At 37.3% G+C, this 19,161-nt stretch overlaps 1 long non-coding RNA gene across 1 annotated transcript in view; it reads left to right on the top strand.

Moving 5' to 3' along the window:
- Positions 1-15,020: 15,020 nt before the first annotated feature.
- Positions 15,021-19,161, top strand: part of LOC129534071 (uncharacterized) — a 52,491-nt gene continuing 48,350 nt past the window's right edge. Inside the window, exon 1 of the long non-coding RNA XR_008680493.2 lies at positions 15,021-15,239. This is a non-coding gene — a long non-coding RNA (uncharacterized lncRNA). The remainder of the gene's footprint in view (positions 15,240-19,161) is intronic.

The following is a 19,161-nucleotide window of genomic DNA, read 5'->3' as shown; positions in this document are numbered from 1 at the left end:
ACCTCTCTAGGAAAAAAGGTCTTATTTCTTTAATAAATATTCAGTGAATACTACACTTTATTTTGCGTGGTGCCTTATGATGTAGATACTCTTACTGAAAATTCTTATTTCCTTTATCCTTTAATGCTGGAGCCACTAGTTGAAAAGTGAAAAAAGTACTTTTGCCTGACACCAGTGAAGATCTAAGAACAAGAGCCTCTCCGCACATATGCTGCAGGACTGCTGCACCTCTGGCTTGCACTAAATCAAGAGGGAGTTATTTCATTGATTGCCATGAAACTTGAAAGCACAGCAAAATTGTAGGGCAAATTAATAATAGATAAAAATGTTCGTTGAATTTAGTGTTCTCCTTTTTTTCTCTTTGCTATTGCTTATAAAGAAGAGTGAATATGCCTCAGTAAGCACTGATTCTTTCTTCTTCCTTGTGTAAATCTACCTTTTGTGACTGCAGGATAGACATTGCATCATTGATGTAGCCTTGGCCTTTGCTTTTCCTCACTTGTCACATGTGAGTCTACTGAGGGTTTTGCACTATGAGGAATACTCTGATTCCCAGATCAATTCAGAGAAGGACACATTTTCACTCTTTGAAATTTGATACCTGTTGACTCCTGTTCTCTAGCAAGTCTTCACAAGTGATTTTGCAGCTAATGAGACCCAGGATTCAGAGCCACTCCAGAACAGAAGGGTCCAGACTACCGAGATTACCATGTGGCTGTGATCCCCGGAACCCACTTTCTTATGTGGGAACCAGTGTGCAAGGTTTATCCTATACCTAGATTCTCTAACATGATTTTTGATCATTTCTTGTATTTCCTTCACCCAGGACAGAGATTTTGCCCTAAACAAGCCCATTTACGAGGGACTGGTATTCTGCTTATAATTTGTCATCGTCCAAAAATGGAGTCTGACTCTCATCGCTCTCTTCCATGAGTTAAGCCCTCTTTTACCTATTTCTCATGTATTCAGTGTTATGTTTTGTAGTTTTTCAATAGGGCTTTTAATAGTAGTTTGATTATTAATTTCTGAGTTCCCATATGTGGTTAGAAAGCATGAAATTGATTCTTTGGAACTTATTGAAGATTCTCTTGGAAGCTAGAATATGATGTATTTTAGGGAGTAAATATTACACATATGCTTAAAATAATGTGGATTCTATGATGTATAAAGTTGCATATATCAAGATTGTTAATTACTTTATTCACATCTCATATTTTGTTTTCTGTAAATTTAATCTATCAATTTTTAATGACATATTAAAATTTATAACTTCAATTGTTGATTTATCTATTTCTTCTTTTTTTACTTCTTGTCCTTGCCTATTTCAAGGCTGTATTAAGTTTTTCTTATAATGTCATTGTTATAAGAATTGATCTACTGTTACATTTGCAGTATGCAAATATAATTTGTATTGATAGTTTTTACTTTAAATTGATTTTATCTCATGTTATTTTGCTATTCTAGTACTTGCCAGTTAATACATACATGGCATAACTTTTTCCATTATTTTATTTTCCATATTCCTGCCTCATTATTTTTAAGTATGCCATACAGAAAATGTATTACTGAGTTTTTTCAGGGAGGGGCTGCCAATTTGCACATATCTGTCTTTTGACTAGCAAGGCTAACCCGTTTAAAATAACCGCAATCAGCTTGATATTAAGACATAGTTCTCCTAACTTAAAACTATTAGGTCTTTCATTTTTTTCTTGAATTTATCCTTTCCTAATTTCCAGTGGCAGATTAAATTTTTTCCTGTTGATTTAAAAGGTATTCTGTACTTTAAGAAAAAAATTGTGATCTCTACTTATCCTTAATATTCTTATTGTTTTCTAAAACTGAACAATAGCTTATTTTATGACCAGACCAGTGTGTACCTTCACAAAATTTCAAATAACAGTTTATTTTTCTTCATCCTCTTTCATTCTAATCTATATTGATGTAATCTAAGATTTCATTGCCAAATTGGGTGTCTGTGGATTGGGGATGATAATAATGCTGATCTCATAGGGTTGTGGTGAGGTTTAAATATACAACATATATGAAAGTGTTCCACCTGTCCTTTGCACATAATAAATAATAAATGTTAGTAAAATATCATTATGGATATATTTATGTATTATTTATTGCATAATTATATGAGAAATCTCACTGTTTAATGCTCTAATAGAGTCAAACATTCAGACCTTTTCATGAAATTTTCCATGTGTGGTATCATAACTAAAAATATTTTTATTTTACACTTAAATGCTATTCTTTCTGGATACAAAATTTATAATTTACTCCATGCAATATAAAATTGGTAAGTCTATGCTTTCTTGCAGTTATTGTTGCAATTGAGAATTCTGATTTTTAAATCACATTTCCCGTTGAAGGTATTCTGTTTTGATCTCTCTAGAAATTTAGAAATTTCTCTTTGTCTTTGATGTTCTTACATTTCACTATGCTGTCTATATGTGTCAACCCTTGCACAATCTTTTCTATTTAGTATGTTATGGGTCTTTACAATTTGAAGATTAATAGGTTTCTTCAATTTTTGGAAATTCTCCATCATTATTTCTTTGAGTATTCTCTACCTTCCATTTCTCCTCTTCTCTTCTTCTTGAACTTTACATATATATATATATATATATATATAAAATACTTAATATTATGTGTGTGTGTGTTTGTGTGTGTATGCAGTAATCATAGCAACTGTATTAACAGAGCAACAGAAGATTTTCAGGGAGTGATGTTTAATCACTGACAATATTTACAATTGTCAGTGTATGAGGTTAGTATAATGCAGACCAATTTTAGTCAGTTTTATTGCTGTTTTAAATTTTGTTCCTAAAACACACTCCCTTATTTCCCACAAGCAGAGCAAAACTGTTCTCTTGGTCCTGCCCCTCCACCCTTGGTTTGACACTGCTTAGGACAATTTGTTTCTGAAAATCTGTGGTGTAATGTTTAGTTAATTTATCAAGCCTCTTCATTTTATGTAAAATCGAATTTCATAAATAATATTCACAATAACGTTTGAATTTAAAGTAAAGTAGAACCTAGGATTGTTTAAGAATAGTGAATGTAACTTGCAAATAAGTGTTATAATTTCTTGAAATTTTAAAGATAACAGCATCTCTTGTTAAAAAGGAGCTTGTTGATATTGTAAATGCATTTTATTTTTAATAAGCAACAGCTCATTGAAATGAATGAGACCTTTGCACCATTTTACCCAAAGCAATTTTGTGTAATAAGACTAATTCCTTTGAGGTCATCGGTTATGGAATTTAACTTCAGCTCAGTAAATGGTTTCCCCATTGCTTTGAAATGAGAATTTAAAGAAAGTGAACAAATGAAGGGATAATAAGTAAAAAATGTGGGCCTATTGTTAATGATCAGTCATTTTTAAAAAGCAAGAAAAATGTAGTTATATGTTCACATTGAGTCATTTGCAAAAATATACCAAACTCTCTGACTCAATTATTTTAAAGCTATGGCTAATGTTTATTTTTCAACAATACCAATTATAAGAATTACAAGAGAAAACATATTTTTGTAGGAGGTCACAATCTGTGTTTGCAACGTCATCTCTCATTGCTTTTGTTACTGCTCCCTGCCTCTAAACTTTCATTCCGTCTACTCCAGATTCCCTGATACTTCTGAAAGGTGCCATCTGTATCATATCTCTTGGTATTGATTCATCATTTTCCCTATGACATATTCTTCTCACTCACTATATAGGCCATTCAATTTCTAACCTTTTTACAAGGCCTAGATGGAACTTTTGAAGCATGTCTCTTAGACATGTTTCAAAAGAGTTCATTATTCTCTCCTCTGTGATGGAAAGAACATTTTTCCTTGCTTTTACAGCACAGCATTATATAATTAATATATGTAAATTGTATGGCCTAAAAATAAAGGTAAGCTTAACTTTTAATTTTTCTATTGCTCCAAGTTATGGAGTAATCTTCCAGGTATGTGTGGTTTTCCAATGGGTCCACAATAAGACCAAGAACTGGATGTGAAACATAAGAGGTCATCCATGAATAGCTCTGCTGTGCATGATGATGTAATGCTCTCTCCTCCCTGGCCAGGGCAACAGTGCTGATTTTGAGATTTTGATTAAATTAGACCAAATTTCTCTTCTATATGACAGATTTAGATTTCATTAGTTTAGGGTTTTGTTTTGTTTTGTTTTGTTTTGTCAATGTTCTCAGAGGGTCTGTGTGTCTAAGTGAATGTGTGTGCATATTTGTGTCTGCTTGTATATGGATGTTGTTATTGTTATTGTCACTGTTGTGTTAGATGCAAATGTTGCTTCTCAGCCAACCAACAGTAATACATAAATTTATCTTCTCACTCCTTACAGAAAATATTGGAAGGAACCAGGACTTAGAGCAGCAACACACACTTTGGATTAGGCCATACTATTACTGTAGACTAAATAACACAGAGATAGCCTCTCACAAAGAAGGTCTGTTGTCCAAAAGAATGCAAAAGTGATGATATATCCCTCCCTTGAACAAAGCTGAGAGATAATATGAAGAATAACTGTGATATTGATGGCAGCAGTGGCCCACCTGGAGCAGCTGCTGCAAAGACACTGGTTGCAGCAGGGAAGGGGTGGCCAGGGCTCTAGGGAGTCCAGGGGATCTGGGAACCGGCAGGAACCCCACCCCATTTCAAGTTGGCAGGGCAGGAGCCTCACACTCCCAGGCACAGCTGTACCCACTCAGCCATGGCTATGGACCAGGGCAACCCACACTCTTGGGGGCCCAGGAGGCCCCCCGCCCTTTCAGCCTCAGAAGTGCTTGCTCCTGCTGCTTGGCCTCTCCCTGCTCTGATTTTGGAGCAAAGTTGAGGCTAAACCCATGCCTGTCATTACCTGGCTGGGTATGTGAGCACTGACAAGCCAGCCCCCTGCCACTTCTCCCCCCTCTGGACTTTGGGCACTGAGCACAGCAGGGAGGCTGAGTGGGGGCTGATGGCAGCTCAGCATGGGCCTGCAGGAGTCCCTCAAAATGAATAGCCTGGGCACCATGGACTACCTGTTGATGGGCATGAGGCAGACAGACTCCTGGGCAGGAAGGGGCAGGTGCCTGATGAAGCCTCACCTTCAAGCCAGGGATGGCCTGAAGCCTGGGGCTTGGGCCATCAGTTTCCAGTGGAGTCCACAGCAGGAGTGAGAACTTATGATGCTTTTTCTGGTCCCACTCATGGCCACCCATGGACCAATGAGCATGGAGTTCCTCCCCTCTGAGCCCATAAAAACCCCAGACCTAGCCAGACTAACACAGATATAGGGATGACCTGCCTGGAGAAAAGAGTTACCCACTGTGGGTCTCCTTTCCACTGAGAGCTGGCCACTCCTTGGAATGACCTGCCTGCAGAAAGGAGCTACCCATTGCGGGTCTCCTCTCCACTGAGAACTGGACAGACGTCAGAATGACCTGCCTGTGGTAGGAAGTTAGTTACTGTGAGTATCCTCTCTGCTAAGGGCTGAACACTTGTCAGGATGACCTGCCTGAGGAAAGGAGCTACCCACTTTGGGTCTCCTGAGAGCTGTTCTGTCACTCGATGAAGTTCCTCTCCACCTCACTCACCCTCCAGTTGTCTGCATACCTCATTCTTCTTGGATATGGGACAAGAACTTGGGACCTGTGAAATGGCAGGACTGAAAGAGCTGTAACACAAACAGGGGTGAAACATGTCCTTCTTCTACTCAGTTGTTATGGGTGATGAGAAGGAGAAAAGAGCTGCTACCCTTCAGGGATCCCAGACCTAGGGGATCCTCAAGCCAGGACTGTGACACCCTCTTTGGGACTCTATGGTTACTGTCATCTCCAGGCTTCCCAGTGCCACCGTGGTCCTTGGTGCCTGCACTGGAAGCCACTTGTGGTATGCCTGGCCCAGCCACAGCCTCACATGGAGCCGGCTCCTGTGCTGGTGCCTGGAACTGTCTGCCCTGTGGCAGCTCACACACCTGGCTGAGCACTGGGGTCGGGCCCCGTGGTCACTCACACAGCCCTCACTGCTCTGTGCCTGGCTCGCCCTTGGCAGGCATGGGATTTGGGCTGGTAGTGCTCCTGACCACAATGCCAAGCCAAGTGGGCAGAACAAGCCCAGCAGGCCCGAGCAAAACTCGGGTAAATGTGCCATCAGCCACAGAGGTTTCCAGCTGGAAAAGTGACACCCTACAGATCCTGTGACAATATGGATGACTGAAGAGCACACATACGATAACCTCCTCTTTCCAAAGTACATTAAAGGAAATTGACTCTTAGATTTCAAAGTATATAAAAGCTCAGGCTTAGAATAAATGAAGAAGAATGGACATGGAAAATTATCTATATTTTTCTGCTCTTCAGGAGTTCCAAACCAGCCTAGGAAACATAGGGAGACCCCATCTCTACAATAGATTTTTTTTTTTTTAATCAGCCAGGCATAGTGATACATGTCTGTAGTCCCAGCTGAGTGGGAGGGTCACTAGAGCCTGGAAGGTCTAGGCTGTGGTAGTCATGATTGTGCCATTGCCCTCCAGCCTGGCAGACAGAGTGAAACTGTTGAGAAAAAAAGAATGGTATTGATACAGCTTATTTTCTGCACTCTAAAGGACAAGTAGGCTTGTCTTTTTGTTTCGTTTGCATGGAAATGATGTTTCACTACTTTAGATTTCCCAAATATCTTTGTTTACAACAGTTACAAGTGATTGTTAATATTTCTCCTTGTTAACTAATTTCCTATTTGCAGCATTGTCAATCCTATTAAAGATGGCTAATATTTTCCCCTGCTATTTTAAGCAGATGTAACTATTATATATTGCAGTGAAAACAATAATAAACATTAATAACAATGCTGCATTTCTTCAACTCACTATTTAGTTGTCAGGGTAGTTGGCTACAGACCAACAGAACTGACTCAATCTATATCTTAATTGCTGATCGATGAGTTGGATGATGTGTTGGAATCTGTTATTCTAGTCCTGGAAGTTCAGGGGAAAAAAACTATGACCCAAATCTGAAGGTATATCTGCTCAGCACTCCCTGGAGGCTTTCTCATCAGCACTACATATTTTAGGAAATCATAACATTTGAGAAAGGGCCATAGTAGTTGCTTGTCACAGACATGCATGCTAAAGAGACAGCCATACATTGCTTACATGCGTTTGTTTCAATGTTTACTATTAAAAAATCTATTCAAATAATTTGTAAAAATTTATATTTATTTGTACCAAAATAAATGCTTTGCATGTAGAATTATATTGAGATTTTTTAAAGTACCAAGATTTTCCTTGTATTCCATTGGCATAATTGAGACAAATCCTTTCTTTCTCTCTTTCAGACTTAGCTGTCTGTATTTTCTTTTTATCCAGAGATAGATTTTCAATAATTCTCTGTGATTTCTCAATTACCCAAACTCCAGCCATGATATTGCCACCCACATATTTTACTCATCTGAAAACTCTACTATCATTTCTATGGAAAATGCCACTGAAATTACATCCCCTCACTATATGTAGGCTAGAAATAGCAGTTAATATTTTTCCTGTCACTTAGTGAATTATATCCTGCAGATGCATGTTCACTCTCCATGAAGCAAGAAACCTGACTGGATTCAGGAGAAGAAAAAGATTCTTTGTGCCTCTTTCTCAATTTTATTCAACATTCATTTACCTTTATCTCCATTTAGGAGTTTCAAGAAAAAATCAGCACTGTGTTGGCAAGAAAAACAATTAATATTGAATTTTTTAACTGAAAAATACAATGAGTGCCTGAAGCACCAAGGTATCACCATTAACAAATCCAGAAACGTTGGTATCTAGCAGTAATGGAGGAGGAATATTCAGGGACATGGTAACATACATGGATTATTTTGTAAATTGAAACTGTGTCTTCACTTCAGACAAAGATGCCATATGCAGGAATTTTTACATTCCTCCTTAAAAGTTATTGTTTTGTAATTCTTGTGTTTTCTTTTTTAAAGCAAGAGTGTAGGTTAAAATATAAGTTTAATTTCCTTGGAGACAAAATGTTATATATATAAATTTATTACAACTATAATAATATTAATGTACTTGGATTTCTGTTTATGATTGAAAAATACCAATAGTTAAGATAAAGGCTGAATGTATTCTCAAAGTAGAGGAAAAGATGAATAAATTTAATGTTAAATATTTATTTATTTATTTATTTATTTATTTATTTATTTATTTATTTTTTGAGACAGAGTCTCTCTCTGTCACCCAGGCCGGAGTGCAGTGGCACAGTCATACTCACTGACGCCTTAAACTCCTGGGTTCAACTGATGCCCCTAACTCAACCTCCTAAGTATTAACAGTTGGGAATGTAAGGGGCTCTATATGTTGCCCAGGCTGGCCTGAATTCCTGGGCTCAAGAGATCCTCCTGCCTTGGCCTACTAAAGTGCTGGATACAGGTGTTAGCTACCACACCCAGCTCTAATTTACTTTTATAATATAGAAAAATCTGGTTCCCCTTTCCTTATTTTTTTATCTAATAACAGTTACACTTTCTTTACTTTTCCTTTTTTCTTTTTTTTTTTTTTTGAGACAGAGTCTTGCTCTGTCACCAGGCTAGAGTACAGAGGCGCGATCTCGGCTTACTGCACCCTCTGCCTCCCGGGTTCAAGCGATTCTCCTGCCTCAGCCTCCCAAGTAGCTGGGACTGCAGGTGCGTGCCTCCATGCCCAGCTAATTTTTGTATTTTTAGTAGAGAAGGGGTTTCACCATGTTGGCCAGGATGGTCTCCGTGTCGTGACCTCGTGATCTGCCCGCCTTGGCCTCCCGAAGTGTTGGGATTACAGGCATGAGCCACAGCGCCAACCAGTTATACTTTCAATGGACCGTAAATGCTCATTAATATCCAGAGCACTCATGCAACTAACTGATCTGATGAGTTTTCCCTAGAGAATTCTCAATCTCTGATGAGAAATAAGGTCAGAAATAGATTACTTACTATATTGAAAATTGTCACGTAGTCATTTTTTTACATACTATGGCTGCTAATCTTGTATAATACAGTGTGGTAATTTAATGTGATTTTCTCATAATTAGAAATGACATATTATTAAAATAAATATTTTTCCAATTGCCTGCAAGTTAACGTTCTACATCTACATATTTTTGTCAAATGCTAAGCAAAATATGCTCTTTAAAAAATTAATTTTAATAACTTTATTCCCTTCTGAACAATTCTCTAACAATTAAAAATAAAAGCTTAAACTTTAAAAAAAAAAACATTGAAATTTAACCTTTCCACAGATTTTACTGTTGTGATTTTCATACAAAACATTTCACCTCAAAAAGATAGTATATTCTCATCTCATTTTTGGGTATATACTATGTAATTCAGATGTTAATTTAAGTCAGTTGACATCGCATAAAAACCATTACAAACTGCAAATCTAGATTTAAAATGCTTTGCCATTAAACAAAAACAACTGAGTACAATTAAAATTTTTGTTTACATAAGCTATATCTCTTGACATTATTTGTATGGGATCATATTAAAACAAAAATGCCATTTTTCCTACTTTGTGACTTCTTTATATGTTTTGTCAGTGTACAAATACTAAAAATGTACATAAAAAGAATATTTTATCCTGAGATTTTAAAACTTTCTCTTATTTCTGATAAATATTATATAGAGTGTGTGTGTTTTCACTGTAAGACTAATGTCTACCTTAGAATGACTTAAAAGTTATTGTGATAGAGAACAATGTGAAAAATTTAGAAAATTGTTGTAATTGGAAAGTTTTATCAGTTATTTTTTAAAACCCTTTGATAAATGTTTCACTTATTTGGGATATACTCTTTGAGATATTTTGGTACCTCTATAATGAATGATGTGATTGAAATCCAGTTTGTTTTATGTATGAGAGATGATTTTCTGGAATTTAAATTGCTGTAGCTTTTATCCTATATCTGTTATATTATTATTTTTCATGTGTTTTATTCTTAAACATTTTATTTGAAAGCTCATACATCAAAGAATATTTACTCTATATACATTTCAGAGAATTGTAATGAAATGAAGACTCATTTGGTCACCACTTAACTTGAGAAGTAGAACATTACCAACCCTCTGTGCTCGCCTTCAATTACGTTCCTTTCCCTCTCACCAGAGATATCAATATTCTGAATTTTATCTTACTCTATCCATTGCTTTTTCTGATGGTTTTATCTCCTAGGTGTCTATTCCTAAACAATATGTTACTTAGTGTTACCTGCTTTAACATTTATATAAATGGCCTTATACTACAGGCATTCTTTTGGAAAAAAGATTGTTCAAAATTGTTTCTTTATTCATATATGTTGATATCTGTACATATGATTTATTTATTTCCATTGTGTTTCAGTTTTGTGTTATCACACAATTCATTTATCCAACACAATTCATTTATCCATTTTATAATTGATATACATTTGAGTCACTTTCCATTCCCTCTTTCGTTTTTTGGCTCTTGTTTGTTTGTTCATTTTTTGTTTGTTTTTGTTTTTTGAGACTGAGTCTCGCTCTGTTGCCCAGGCTGAAGTGTAGTGGCGCAGTCTCAGCTCACTACAAACTCTGCCTCCTGGGTTCATGCCATTCTCCTGCCTCAGCCTCCTGAATAGCTGGGACTACAGGTGCCTGCCACCATGCCTGGCTAATTTTTTGTGTTTTTAGTAGAGACAGGGTTTCACCGTGTTAGCCAGGATGGTCTCAATCTCCTGACCTCGTGATCTGCCCGCTTCGGCCTCCCAAAGTGCCGGGATTACAGGTGTCAGCCACCATGCCCAGCCTGTTTTGGTTTCTATTTTCACTTTTTGCCATGAACATTCTTCTAATTTCTCTAAAGAAATAACACAATATGAGACTGACAAGTCATCAGAAGGTATACATTCATTTAACATTAATAAACAATGACATCTATTTTCCAATATGGGTTAACTAATTCATAGTGGTATGCAGTAGTTTATAGAAAGTTCTTTCCTTCCCAGTACTTAGTATTGTCAGACTTTTTATTTGTGTAAATCACATAATTTAAATGCCTTTGGTTACTAATGAGAACCATTGACTTTTTGTTAACCCAATATTGTTTTCTCTTTTTTACGTAGTATTATTTTCCTTTTAGTTTTGCACCAACATTTTATATTCATGCATTCTTCACATTAATTTTTTATTTGCTTTACAAGGGAAAAAATCTTCTTCATGACAGTAATTTCTCTTTTCACTTTCCCAAAACATAATTTGTTAGAGTTATTCTTAATTTTAACTTAGTGACATTTAACCATATTTACTACATGCAATGGCTTTTGAATTTGCTTTAGAGGAGTTTAATCTATAGGTTTGGCTGAGGTCTCTATCTGAATGATTTATAATATACCTGTATTAATATCTGTTCACATATATAAGAAGTCATGTATGTTAAAAGTATGTCTTAAAAATGGCAAAATTAGTGGGACATTATGGATTGAGAAATAAACTGTATTATTTAAAGTCAAATTTGGTGAAGTGAATTAATGTGGTTGATAGGGGCAGGAGGCAGACAAATGCCTAGGTAGATAAGGGTGAAACTCTCCAGTGAAACTCCACCTCCAAGCCAAGGACAGTTTAAAGCCCAAAAGCCAAGCTATAAGTCAAATCCATGGACCTGATAGAGAAAACTTCTTCCCATTTAGCTTGCTTTCCTCTGGTTAATTCTCACCCTTCACCTATTTTACATATACCTACCCTTCCCTAATTGGTTTTTTACACTGTCGTGCCCACCTTTGAGTGGTGCCTTTGTTTTAACCTTTTTTTGCATACTCACAAAGCAGTCAGCACACACTCCTTCTGAGCCCATAAAAGCCCTGGACTCAGCCACACTGGGAGAGAAACCACCTGACTCTGGGTGGTTGATCACCCTCATGTCCCTTCTCTGCTGAGATGTGCTTGTTACTTAATAAAATTCTTCTCTGTCCTCCTAACCCTTCAATTGGCAATGTATCCTCATTCTTCTTAGATGTGGGACAAGAACTTGGGAACTGCCGAATATGGGTATGACCTATAACATGGGCAGGCTGGGGTACACCTGGCAAGCCACGGGCTGAGCCAGTGTGCAAGCCAGGCACAGCCAAAGTGGACTGAGTGGGTGGGCTATCTCTTGAGGCAGGTAGCGTGGCTGAGTGAGGCCTGGGCAGGGACATCACTGGCCAGAGGTCCCCAGCTTGTAAACTGACTGAGAAAAATCCCGTGTCAAAGTTATCCATTTTTTTCCTATTCTGAGTGGTAAAACATAAAACTTTTTTTTTAATCAGTAGATATATAATGACATGTGGATTTTAGGATTGAAATTTTTTTTTAATGAGGATTATAATTGTTTAGAATTCATAAGAGAAAATATGTTTAGAAATGAAGGAAACCAAAATATTTTACCCAATTGTGTCTCTTTAATGTAAATCTTTTTAGCTAAAGGCAATTAAGAAGCAATAAAGAAAGAAAACACAACCTCTCTCTATCCTATCCCCTTTCTGCTCTAAAGGCAGGATGTAAATTTTACTTTTACTGAAGAGGGTGTAGGGATTTTATCAGCTCAGAAATGGCACCAACCAAGCCAGAGTAATAATGAAGCAAACTTTAGTACCCTCTCATAATTTTCCTTTCTTTGGGAGCTTGAAGCTGTTCTCATCTTTCTCTTTTCTCTGCTATAAAATGTACTGCTGTTTTTTAAAATATTTAAACAAAGCTCCTAAACCACTGCTTTGAGAGAGTTACTTTTAGATACACTTTTCTCCAGTGTGATGGGAAGCATGCATATTAATATCCTTCTGCTTGCTTTTCTCTTATTGATCTTTTCTTTTGTTTCAGGGAGAGTGTTACACCTATGAACTTGTGTTAATGAAAAATTATATTTCTCTCTTCTAAATGTGGAAAATATTGCTGGAAGAAACAGGCAATGAGTAGAGTAGCATAAAGTCTGGAAACCCATGAGTTAATAATTACTGTTTTTTTTCCAGCTAGGTCTTCTAATTTCTTCAAGTAATTTTGTATGTGTCATAACTGAAATAGCACCACATCTGCATAGTAACCAGATTGACCCATAGAAGGCTCAGGTAGAAACCTAGAAGACCATTCACTAACCACAATGACAAGAAGGCAAGATATCTCAAAGCTCGAAAAAGTCTAGAGAATTTTGTTAAAGGTAACATAGAAAAATGATGATACAAGAAACCAAGGTTCTTTAACTTTTATTTTTATGCCATTTTATTGTGACACTACATATACTGAATTCTTGTCAACCACTAACATTTATAATACAGATCTTACATCTCACAAGAAAACAGAGAGTGAGCAACCTCCTAGAATAAAAAGAGCTTCATGTGCAAGCCTCTTGAACTCCTATAGAAAGAACTGACATAGTTATTACCATAATTAATATATACATTATATCCAGGAAAGCCTTATGAGTAGTCAGGTATTGGGATTAATAAATAAGGCAAGATTGTGTCCTTAGGTGTCATCAAGAACTGCAGGATACTTCTTCAATTCTTAAAATCTGGAAATTACAGTGAATCAGTTATCTGAAGCTCAAGAAGAAGTTAATTCTGCTTTATCTTAGTGGTTACTACTTTTAGTCAGAATTTTAGACGAGAAAACTGTAATTACAAAGAGGGAAGATGTCACAAGATGAAGTCCAAACCTCAAAAGTGCTGTTAATAATGGTTATTCTTTCACTTATAGTATAATCACTCTCAGCAGATATAATCTTGAAAGTAAAATATTAATGTAAAATAATGGTATTAAAATCTTGTCTGAAATTAGTAGAATTATCCCAGTGGCAAAGCCGAAGTTCACCTACTTCATGTATATATTATAACTGTATCAACATAATCAACAAAAGTAAGTGGTCACTAACTAGAGTTCTCAAGGAGTTTCAGGACAGAGGATCAGAACTCACTGAAAGAAAATGGGTCTTTGTAAATACTTGAGCACTTTCAATTGTATCAACACAAACTAATAAGGTTAAATTTTTTCTTTACACTCTGATTCTTTGAATAAACTAAATGAATAGCCAAGAAAATTGGGTTAAAATGAAATTTAAAAGACTATTCTAGGTACTTTTCTATTCTATTTTCATTTATACTGAAATATTTCATATGTCAGTTAAGAAACTCTGTTCCTACTTACTAATCATTTTCCACAGAAATTATGTGTTCAAAATTAGAGTTTATAATATTTGTAGAATTGTGTGTTTAATATATTTATTTCAATATCCCCAAACTTAAATTTCTTGGTAACTCAGAAGAAAAAAATCCTTAGAAATGGACGATGACTGAAGACAATACTAGAGAAGGATCTACAACTATTCATAAGTAAGCCTCCAAGATCTCTCTGCAAACAGTTAACTAGTTTTTACATTGTATAGAGGGTGTTTGTGTGTGAATGGAAACCGTCTATGAAGTTTCAAGTACTAGATATACTTAGGAGTGAAGGAGTGGAAATAAAGTCAAGCTTGGGTCAGTAAAAACAACAACAACAAAAACAACCATAGAGATCAGTCAAATTGAACCATGTAAAGTGACTCACTGTATGGAATAACTATGCCAGGGAAGACTAAGGTGAAAATAATGTTGATTTCATGGTGGAAGTCAGAATAAACATTTTAAGGCTAAATTCCTGATAAAGCTGGAATACCTAGAATTATTAAAGGTAACCAAATAATGTGTAAGAAAAATTTTCTGTGACAAATTATTAGATATTTCTAAGAGATTTAAACATAAAACTAAATTAGTCTTAAACTAAGTCAAGTTTAACACCTGAAATCTTCACTTTGCTAACTTTATTAACATTTAGAGATTAGGGAATTCTTTTATATTTTTCACTTTCTATTTTTTTCTGCCCATACCACTCCTCCTCCTGACTCTGAGACAGCCAAGTGGGAGGGGGGACCTCAGAGAAACTCCAGCCAGCCTGCCCACTGGGGTGGAGCCTGGGGAAGTTCATGTCCTTTGCAGGGAGGAGGAGCCTGGCCCCTCCTCTTCCTGTGTGGAAGCTGGGATTCCAATGGCAGGCAGGAAATCCTCTAGTAGGTGATCGTGGCCTTCCTTGGGATCCCTGTTTCCCTCTTTTATTCCCTTTTCACCCAGTAAAACCCTGCTTTGCTCACTCTTTAAAGCATCTGTGAGCGTAAATTTTTGTGGCCATGGGACGGACAAGAACCACATGTTTACCTGAAGTCCTGTGACATTTTGGTGTGCAGCATGGGAGCTCCAAAAGTGGTGAGTAAAATGGGGGCTCAAAATCTGTCACTGTTGTTTCTAAGTCTCTACATCCTCGGACTTCTGAGGGTGGGGGAACCATGCCCCCACCCCCATGGCTCCCGGGCCTTTTCATGGCCTTTTCCTTCCTTTTTTGGGACTCATTGCTAAGCAGCAGTTCCTTGCCCTGCTGGGGCTGGGACGCATGGCCCAAGGGTCCCACACAGCTGGCTGGCTGGTTCCCAACCACAAGCCACTGCAGCCTTCCCCTTTCCTGGCCAAAGGGTTTAGCTTTATCGGACAGTAATTAAGCTTTACCTCTGGTGGAGGAACCAGTTGCATAAGAATAAGAGGTTCTTCCCCAGACATTTTTAAACTTTTTTTTTCTTCCCCTTTTCCCTTTTCTACCCAACAGCAGTTAACCTTTAAAGGTTTTTTTTCCCCTTTTAGAAGATGTTTTTACTAAACCAGGCTCCCCCCCCCCCCCAAGTATCCAACTATCACTGTTTGTACACTTTGTAAAGTTTTGGTTGTGAAAAACGATTTGTGGGGCTAGTCTTGGGTTGTGGCCAATCTGGTGTGCTTTGCGTGTCTGTATGGTTTGGTTGCAGCCTCCATCTTGCTTTGCATCCTGGGGGCATGGCCAGTAACTGCTTGGCAATCCCTCTTGTTTGGTAATCCCTCTTGAGGGAATGAGCCTTCTCAGATTAGATATCTGCATGTTTTCCTAGCCCTGTCTCTTATAGGGCCCCACCCAGCGACTGGGTTTTCTTCTGGCTGGCTGTGTAAGTACTATGTGTGATGTTTGTAGAAAGAGCTCTAATAATTTGGCCTAAAGAAAGAAGTGTTTGGATCAAGTATTTTTTTAAGGGAAGTTAGAAGCTGTGGTACCTTTTGGTTCACATGACTTTCAGAAATAAATATCTTTCAGAAATAAAAACAGCCCTAAAGACTACTGGGAAAATGCAGGTTAGATGGAAGTTTGCTAAGCGTTTTGAGGTTACAAACTGCTTCATGGGTTTTGAGAACTGTCTGTCTTGCCTGCTTCACAATTGGTAAGGCCTGGAGAAGTATGAAACTAAATGCACCCTTAACTAAGAAGGCAAACATTGACTCCAGTTAGCACAATTAAAGCAACTTACCAGGATTTACCTTAAAGTTAACAATTGTTAAGGGTTACCATTATAACATGTGATTGAAACTACTGAAAATAGATTTACATGCAAGGTGTGTAAGAACAGTAAAATGTGTTTTTTAGTAAAAGGTTATAAGAAGGGATGGAAATAAAAATCTTTGCCTAGGGTCAAAGGATTGTTTTGAGTTAATTTAGGAAAAAGCTGAAAGTTCAAAGAAGTGGTAGAAGAACTGTGGAAAATAATCTTGCAGAAGAGACTCTCTGTGTGAACATACTGACTAAATTTTAAAAAGGGTATTATATGGTTTTTCTGTAAATTGAGCATTGGAATAAAAGCATAACAAGGTTTTCCTGCGGTTCTAATCTGCTCTTTGGCAAAATTTGTAAAGGGTTATAAAAGGTCTTTGTTTCTTTAAAATTTCTGAGTCATGATTTTGGCAAAATAACTTACGATAATCTGAAATTCTATTTTATAATATCAAGTGTTTTAAACCTTAAGTATTTAACAGCCTTCCCAAAATAAAACTTCAGTTTCAAAATTGTCTTCTCTGGCACCTGGCTTTTTGAATGCTTCAGAGGACCCATGAAGTGTTCAGAAAAGGGAGGTTAAATAGGATTATTTAACATGTTTAAGTACATGGAATTGCCAAAATGATGCTCAGTCTTCTTTAGGTTATATCTTGGTGAATAATGCTAATATACATGCCAAAATTGTATGGGATTTCTAAAATTCTAATGTCTGAGTATATGCTATGAATTATAATTAAGGTTTTTATGTTTAAGTTATTGTAAACCACTGAGATAACCAAACTTCTTTGTCAATCATGTTTCTAACTGTAACTACCGTGGATATTTTGCTATTCACAGACAATTGTTGTCATGTTGTAATCCTTTTCAAAAGATGGTTTATAATGAGCTATAGGACACTGACAGGTGCTCTCAAACATAATTTCTGACTGCACTTGAGACAATCAGGTTTCTGATAACTTTAGAAATTTTAACATTGACGTAAAGGAAAATGTATAGGATTCATGAAGAGCTGCAATGTTCATGAATATCCAGTAAAACAAGAGTTAACTAAATGAACTGAACTTAGAACTTAGAATGGTTCAACCTTTTGAACCATTGCTTGGAATATTTCTGATCCTCGTTTTGTTTTTTCAGAGTCAAGTGAACTTATTTTGAACGATTTATGGCTTTTAATAATTACATAAGGTATATACTCCTGTGATCAAAATTTGGAGCATGTTTGTTTCTCTCTGCCTGGTTCCTCCAGAATTTAGAACCTATCTGTGAGTACTCTTAACTTATGGCAATATAGCTGTTTGCATCAGTGCAATAAGAATTTATTTTTCTTTTGCAACAGGACACAATTGGAAAAAATGGTTACCAAGGCTTTGACTGGAAGGGTATGCTTCCCTTTAAGGAGTCAAACTCTACTTAACAGAGCCAATAAAAGCCCCATGGGAGACTGGCCTCATACCTTCATCTGTACAATCCCTGTACAGAGTTCCTGACCTGTGGTCAGTAAAGAATGTCACTTTCTAACAGGTCTAGAAGCTCCAAGTTTATCTTGTGACCTTAAGAGGAGACGATCACTCAACGCACAAGTATTTAAGGATAGAAAACCATGCTTGGCTTTAAAAGGTTTTATCTGAGATTCCTTGTGGAACAGAATTCCATGAAAACCAATCTAAAAGGCCTATGTAGAAATGATTATTCTTGCTGCACTTTATGCAGATAATCAGGCCAAGTATAAAACTAAATGCAAACCACTCAGTCCTATGATGATGTCTTTTATTAACAAACATGAGGACTAGAAAGAGAGAAATCATGTATCAAAATTTATCATACATTATCATTCAATTCTAAACTCACCAGTTGTTTTTCAGTTTTTACCTACATTTTTAGACTAACCCTGCTTGTTCCTGTGAACCAACCAGCAATCTCTGGCTGCAGCTCAGAATGAACAAGAGGATGGGAAATGTGAAAATGAGGATCAATATTCTAGTTCTGAGCAATTAGCCTGCAAATCCTTCCAGGTGATGGAAGAAATAGGGTGCCCATCACCCAGAGGTTTCCTTTTTGGGAAAGTAAGACCAAGGGAACTAACCAAAGCAAAGCACCATGCCCCCAAATCCTAGCAAGCATAACTATAGCTACCGGTTATCTGGGTTATGTCACAAGGTATCCCTTTGTCTCCCTTGTTGGAGGAGGACTCAGTTCCACGGTTTCAGCTTAGCATTCGGCTTATGATAAGGAGTCCATGCAACTGCCCCAAGACACATTTTTGTCCCAAACTCAATTCTGAGCTTCAGGTCAAAGCCCTAGGAAAGAAAACTGGATCTAAAAGAGCCAGAGGCAGATGACAACAGAGGTTACAAGGCACAGTGCAGGTGAGCATGGCTGATTCCTGCCAATTAAGCCAACCCCAAGCTTCCTGTTTCATGGATAAAGGCCACGTTAATATCCATGGCATAAATGAAGTCTAGGGAACTCCAAGGCTACTGACAGTAGGTGGGAAAGAGACATAGGTGAGAGCAGATACTTCCTGTTCTCTAGGACCTCCCTGCTTCATGGGTACAAGCCACTTTGGCACTCATGATGAGACCTGCCAAGGTCACTGGAACTCGGGGATGCAAGGATGGAAGATGGAAAGAGGACACTCTTCTCTCTCTCCCTCACGTACCCTGTGTATCTCTAGGAAGAGAGGGGAACCAGGGATGCTGCTCCCCTCTTTCTAGATGGGTAGCCATTCATCTTCAGTCTGTACCCCTTTCAAATGCATCCTGAACCCCTAGGACTCCT

Source organism: Gorilla gorilla, chromosome 5, assembly GCF_029281585.2.
Source record: "Gorilla gorilla gorilla isolate KB3781 chromosome 5, NHGRI_mGorGor1-v2.1_pri, whole genome shotgun sequence".
Lineage (NCBI taxonomy): Eukaryota > Metazoa > Chordata > Mammalia > Primates > Hominidae > Gorilla > Gorilla gorilla.
The sequence above is the reverse complement of the archived record's forward strand: the minus strand, read 5'-3'. Positions and strand labels throughout refer to the sequence as shown.